Source organism: Procambarus clarkii, chromosome 30 (assembly GCF_040958095.1).
Source record: "Procambarus clarkii isolate CNS0578487 chromosome 30, FALCON_Pclarkii_2.0, whole genome shotgun sequence".
Taxonomy (NCBI): Eukaryota; Metazoa; Arthropoda; class Malacostraca; order Decapoda; family Cambaridae; genus Procambarus; species Procambarus clarkii.
The window spans coordinates 27,094,886-27,102,613 of NC_091179.1; positions in this window are offsets into that span (position 1 = coordinate 27,094,886).

Sequence of the window (7,728 nt, forward strand, 5' to 3'; positions counted from 1 at the left end):
CGCAAAATATACGATTGGTATCGGTCATTTGAATTTACTAAATAAATAAATAAATAAATATGTTTATTCAGGTAAGGTACATACATACAAGTGATGTTACATTAATGGATCAATATATAGATAGAGCTAGTACATACAATGCCTAAAGCCACTATTACGCAATGCGTTTCGGGCAGGAAAAACATTAATATCTAGAACTTAATACTAATTGAGCATAAAGAATAAAATGTGTTGAGAACAAATACAAATAAAGATAAAAAAAAAGGGGGAACATGACTGAAAGCTACTATTGTCAATACCCTATATAAGGACCTTGTTAATGAAGTAACACAGTACTATATGTCAAATGGGTGAAACCTAAGGGGCTAAGAACTAAGAATAGAAGATAGCAGTGGGTCTGTGACTCGCGGCCTGAAGTCCACGCATGATCATGTACTACATGTTGCTGAACATTATAGAACTCGCAAAACAACGGATTCGCGTTAATGCATTCCTTCAAGCTAACCATGCATTCAGGGAACTGAAAGAACATCTACGTAGAGACAGAGATAGACGCAGAACATGACAGAGATAGGGGGAACAAGTTAAAGGTTTGCTATCCGGGAGCAGGGATTGGTGACATTGTTAACAACATGACTGGAAATGGCTGGATTTTTTAAAATTTATATTTACATGCAGCTGGGCATGCGAATAAGTACAATAAAACAAGTAAAAAATTACAAACAAAACTAAAGCACAAAAGCACAGGCCTGAAGGGCCGACAACGCACAAACACTAAGTACAAACATACCGTAGTACAGACACAAAACACAATATACAAGATAAAAACACAAATTAAACACAAAAAAACAAGTATAAATAACAACCTACAGCAGTATACAACAATAGCAAGAGGAACATGCGGAGTCTGCTAAACAGCCTGAAGGGCACACAAACAACAGATAAGCAGACAACAAAAGGCAGAAACCAGGACATTTCCACACGTATTTATTCGGAAACTGATCCCTCGGATAGCGAACATTGTACGCCTTCCAGTATAACTACATAGTAAGCGTGTCCATCTCCATCGAAATACTCATAAAATCCGAAACACCGGACACGAAGGCATGAAAACAGGGGACCCAAATGGCACTGTATGCGAGGCTAAGCAGCGCGACGCGCACCCACAAGGGAAGGGGCCGGGGCCTATCATAAAAAGTTGACAAATCCTCTTCCGGTATAAACTTGGCAAGCGCACGCCATATACGCGGAGGTATCGTGGAGACCGGCAACACTGCCGGCCGGAACACAGGGGACGACACTACGGGAGATGACAGTGCAGAGGACAAAACCACAGGGGCCCCAGCCGAAACACCCACACGACCAGGCACCGGCTGGGACTCCCCTCGGCGGGCATCCTTCTTCAACATCAGCACGAGGCTACGGGCTGCGCCAGCACCGTCACCATCCACGTCAGGAGGAGCGACAACCTCCCACCACGGAGAACCCCCTGCAGGAGAAAAATCATGAGATATGATCTTCCTCGCGAGCGCTATGTCATGGGTTCGTATCCTGGCCGGGGAGGATTTACTGGGCGCAATTCCTTAACTGTAGCCTCTGTTTAACGCAACAGTAAAATGTGTACTTGGATGAAAAAACGATTCTTCGCGGCAGGGGATCGTATTCCAGGGACCATAGGATTAAGGACTTGCCCGAAACGCTACGCGTACTAGTGGCTGTACAAGAATGTAACAACTCTTGTATATATCTCAAAAAAAAAAAAAAAAAAAAAGGTAAGTCAACGACACATTCACCGGCAGCAGCAAGCACATAGACCTTCGCCACCACCATCGCCGTAGAGAGCGACGCATCCGGAACGTCCCCGTCGACGCCGGAAGGTCCACAGTTTTAGTTAGTTTAGTTCATTTATTATGCACCCCATACCCATCCTTTGGGCGGTAGTGGAAAGGGTTACAGAGGCACATAATGGGCTCAGGAACTGAACCCCACAATTCATTTAGCTAAGCAAGTTACAATCTTGATGAGATAGTTACAAAATTCTGTATAAGTCGTCACATCAACAATGGGTTCGAGATCGACCATAAGTACAGTTTCTAAATTAAGCAACTGACATATGTGGAGAGCTAGTGTCACAAGTGATGTTTTCCTGCACCCCCCCCCCCCCCCATCCAGTGGGCAGCGGTGGATAGATTCAGATTCAGATTCAGATGTTTATTCAGGTAAGGTATATACATACAAGTGATGTTACATTAATGGATTGATATATAGATAGAGCTAGTACATACAGTGCCTAAAGCCACTATTACGCAATGCGTTTCGGGCAAGAAAAACATTAATATCTAGAACTTAATACTAATTGAGCATAAAGAATAAAAAGTGTTGAGAACAAATACAAATAAAGATAAAAAAAAAAGGGGGAACATGACTGAAAAAGCAGCACAAATACAATAGGTTGACAAACAGTGTTGATTAAAAAAAAGAAAATAACAGACATGGGTTGACAATAGAGGAGTGAGGTAGGTTACAGGGAATTTATTAGGTAGTGTTTAGTTTTTATCTTAAACTGGTTGAGAGAGGAACAGTCTTTAACATGGTTGGGAAGGTCATTCCACATTCTGGGCCCCTTGATTTGCAGAGCATTTCTAGTTTGATTAAGTCGTGCTCTAGGAATAGGTAGGATAGGTTACAATCACTCAGTTACTACCTACAGTTAGCAAACTGGGGATATTTGGCTAAAATTTCTGGTAGCAGATCATTTTGAATGAAATATTTACACATCGTTGAAACATTGGTTATAGAGTTGTCTCTGAATTCACGTATCTTTTCGCACTCCATCACATAGTGACGGAGGGTGCGAATAATTTTGTTGACACAGTTTACATTTGGTCATGTCTACATCAGCAGATAATGAGAATTCCCAGAGATACTTGTAACCGAGTCTAAGCCGAGCAGTAGTAACATCTAGAAGTCTGCTGATTTTATTGGATGAACCATAGATGTGTGGCTCCTCTTGCATGATAGTATGTTGATAGATGGAATTACTGGTGTCGATTTCACTTTGCCTCAGATCTTCAAGATCTTGTTGAAGTTCTCAGTGTACTGCTGCTCTCAGATTGCACATTGACAATCCGAGGTTGCACTCAACGGCTCCTTTAAGGCAGATTCTTAGGCCAACATGAGATGGAGACCACATGAAATGAAATCTATTATCATCCTTAATAACTTTATTCTATTTGTGTCTAGACTACTACCTACACCTAGCTTCATTACATTACATTTGCTTGGGTTAAACTCTAACAACCATTTGTTCGACCATTCCTGCAGCTTGTCCAGGTCTTTTTGAAGCCTCAAACTGTCCTCCTCTGTCTTAATCCTTCTCATAATTTTGGTGTCGTCAGCAAACATTGAGAGGAATGAGTCTATACCCTCTGGGAGATTATTTACGCATATCAGAAACAGGATAGGTCCGAGTACAGAGCCCTGTGGGACTCCACTGGTGACTTCACACCAAACTGAGGCCTCACCCCTCACTAACTCTCTGCTTCCTATTGCTTAGATACTCCCTTATCCACTGGAGCACCTTACCAGCTACACCAGCCTGTCTCTCCAGGTTATGTACCAGCCTCTTCTGCGGTACTGTGTCAAAGGCTTTCCGACAATCCAAGAAAGTGCAGTCCGCCCAGCCCTCTCTTTCTTGCTTAATCTTTGTCACCTGATCGTAGAATTCTATTAAGCCAGTCAGGCAAGATTTACCCTCCCTGAACCCATGTTGATGGGTTGTCACAAAGTCCCTTATCTCAAGATGTGTTACTAGGTTTTTTTCTCACGGTCTTCTGCATCTGCATCACGGTCAAGCTGAATTTCCAGGGACACATTCTAAACATATCTAAAAAAGTTTCAAAAACTGTGGGCATTCTTTCTAAGATCAGATATTATGTACCACGCCCTGCCCTGGTGACTCTCTATTACTCCCTTATCTATCCATATCTCAACTATGGTATTTGTGCTTGGGGCTCTACTACCCAAAATCATTTACGTCCTCTAATTACTCAACACAAAGCTGCTATTAGGACAATATCCAATTCTGGCCCCAGACATCACTCGGTACCCCTATTCAAATCCCTGAATAGGTTAGACATTAAGTCACTGCACATTCTCTCATGTGTACTATACATATACAAAACGCTAAATTGTAATGCCAATCCTGATCTCAAAAGCTTCATAGAAGGTTGTAACAGAACCCATGAGCACCACACCAGAAATAAATACAGTTTTGATATTCCTAGAGTACGACTTAATCAAACCAGAAATGCTCTACAAATCAAGGGGCCCAGAATGTGGAATGACCTTCCCAACCATGTTAAAGACAGTACCTCTCTCAACCAGTTTAAGATAAAAACTAAACACTACCTAATAAATTCCCTGTAACCTACCTCACTCCTCTATTGTCAACCCATGTCCGTTATTTTCTTTTTTTTAATCAACACTGTTTGTCAACCTATTGTATTTGTGCTGCTTTTTCAGTCATGTTCCCCCTTTTTTTTTTATCTTTATTTGTATTTGTTCTCAACACTTTTTATTCTTTATGCTCAATTAGTATTAAGTTCTAGATATTAATGTTTTTCTTGCCCGAAACGCATTGCGTAATAGTGGCTTTAGGCACTGTATGTACTAGCTCTATCTATATATCAATCCATTAATGTAACATCACTTGTATGTATATACCTTACCTGAATAAACATCTGAATCTGAATCTGAATCTGAATCTCCTTGCATGGCATACAAGTCAAGGAATACAAGTGTGTATTCACCTAGTTGTGCTTGCGGGGGTTGAGCTCTGCTCTTTCGGCCCGCCTCTCAACTGTTTCTACTACTACTACTACTATTTTTTTCCCACACCACACACACACACACACACACAACAGGAAGCAGCCCGTGACAGCTGACTAACTCCCAGGTACCTATTTACTGCTAGGTAACAGGGGCATAGGGTGAAAGAAACTCTGTTCATCGTTTCTCGCCGGCGCCCGGGATCGAACCCGGGACCACAGGATCACGTGTCCAGCGTGCTGTCCGCTCGGCCACCGGCCCCTAGGTGTGTTTGTGTGTGTGTGTGTGTAATTACCTAAGTGTAGTTACAGGATGAGAGCTACGCTCGTGGTGTCCCGTCTTCCCAGCACTCTTTGTCATATAACGCTTTGAAACTACTGACGGTCTTGGCTTCCACCACCTTCTCCCCTAACTTGTTCCAACCGTCTACCACTCTATTTGCGAAAGTGAATTTTATTATATTCCTTCGGCATCTGTGCTTAGCTAGTTTAAATCTATGACCTCTTGTTCTTATAGTTCCAGGTCTCAGGAAATCTTCCCTATCGATTTTATAAATTCCTGTTACTATTTTGTATGTAGTGATCATATCACCTCTTTTTCTTCTGTCTTCTAGTTTTGGCATGCTTAATGCTTCTTACCTCTCCTCGTAGCTCTTGCCCTTCAGTTCTGGGAGCCACTTAGTAGCATGTCTTTACACCTTTTCCAGTTTGTTGATGTGCTTCTTAAGATATGGGCACCACACAACCGCTGCATATTCTAGCTTTGGCCTAACAAAAGTCGTGAACAATTTCTTTAGTATATTTAAATTTCATGTATTTAAAAGCAATTCTGAAGTTAGAAAGCGTGGCATAGGCTCCTCGCACAATATTTTATATATGGTCCTCAGGTGATAGTTTTCTATCTAGAACCACCCCTAGATCTCTTTCTTTATCAGAATTCTTTAAAGATTTCTCACATAATATATAGGTTGTGTGGGGTCTATGTTCTCCTATTCCACATACCATAACATGGCATTTATTAACATTAAATTCCATTTGCCAAGTGTTGCTCCATATACTTATTTTGTCCAGGTCATCTTGAAGGGCATGACAATCATCTAAATTTCTTATCCTTCCTATTATCTTAGCATCATCAGCAAACATGTTCATATAATTCTGTATACCAACTGGTAGATCATTTATGTAGACAATAAATATCACTGGTGCAAGAACTGAACCCTGTGGTACTCCACTTGTGACATTTCTCCAGTCCGATACATTGCCTCTGATTACTGCCCTCATTTTTCTATCTCTCTCAGAAAATTTTTCATCTATGTTAGAAGCTTACCTGTCACCCCTCCAATATTTTCCAGTTTCCAGAACAACCTCTTATGTGGAACTCTGTCGAAAACCCTTTTTTAGGTCCAGATAGATGCAGTCAACCCAACCATCTCTTTCCTGTAATATCTGTATGTACCATCTGTGTGTTTGTGTGTTTGTGAGTACTTACCTAATTGTGCTTGCGGGGGTTGAGCTTTGGCTCTTTGGTCCCGCCTCTCAACTGTCAATCAACTGGTGTACAGATTTCTGAGCCTATTGGGCTCTATCATATCTACATTTGAAACTGTGTATGGAGTCAGCCTCCACCACATCACTTCCTAGTGCATTCCATTTATTAACTACTCTGACACTGAAAAAATTCTTTCTAACGTCTCTGTGGCTCATCTGGGTACTAAGTTTCCACCTGTGTCCCCTTGTTCGTGTTCTACCCGTGCTGAAGAGTTTGTTTTTGTCCACCCTGTTAATTCTCCTGAGAATTTTGTAGGTGGTTATCATGTCTCCCCTTACTCTTCTGTTTTCCAGGGATGTGAGGTTCAGCTCCTTTAGCCTTTCCTCGTAGCTCATTCCTCTCAGTTCCGGGATGAGCCTGGTGGCATACCGCTGAATCTTCTCTAGCTTTGTCTTGTGGTTAACTAGGTATGGACTCCAGGCTGGAGCTGCATATTTCAGGATTGGTCTTACATAAGTGGTATAAAGGGGTCCTGAACGATTCCTTACACAAGTTTCTAAAGGCAGTTCTTATGTTGGCCAGTCTAGCATATGCCGCTGATGATATTCTTTTGATGTGAGCCTCTGGGGACAGGTTCGGTGTGATATCAACTCCCAAATCTTTCTCTCTATTTGACTCTCGTAGGATTTCACCTCCCAGATGATACCTTGTGTTCAGCCTCCTGCTCCCTTCGCCTAATTTCATCACCTTACACTTTCCTGAGTTGAACTTTAGCAGCCATTTTCTAGACCATTCCTCCAGTTTATCCAGGTCATCCTGCAGTCTCTGTCTATCTTCATCCGTCTTGATTCTTCTCATAATTTTTGCATCATCAGCAAACATTGAGAGGAATGAGTCTATACCCTCCGGAAGATCGTTCACATATATTAGAAACAGGATGGGTCCAAGTACTGAGCCCTATGGGACTCCGCTGGTGACATCTCGCCACTCTGATGTCTCCCCCCTCACCGTTACTCGCTGTTTCCTGTTGCTTAAGTACTCCCTTATCCACTGGAGCACCTTCCCTTTTACCTGCCTGTTGCTCCAACTTTTTTAACAGCTTTTTATGGGGTACTGTGTCAAAGGCTTTTTGACAGTCCAGGAAAATGCAGTCGGCCCACCCTTCTCTTTCCTGCCTAATTTTTGTTGCCTGGTCATAAAATTCTATTAAACCTGTGAGGTACGATTTATCATCCCTGAACCCATGTTGGTGGTGCGTTACAAAGTTATTTCCTCCAGATGCTCTATGAGCCTTTTCCTCACGATCTTCTCCATCACCTTGCATGGTATATCAGTTAAGGAAAGTGGCCTGTAGTTCAGTGCCTCTTGCCTGTCACCCTTCTTGTATATTGGGACCACGTTAGCTATCTT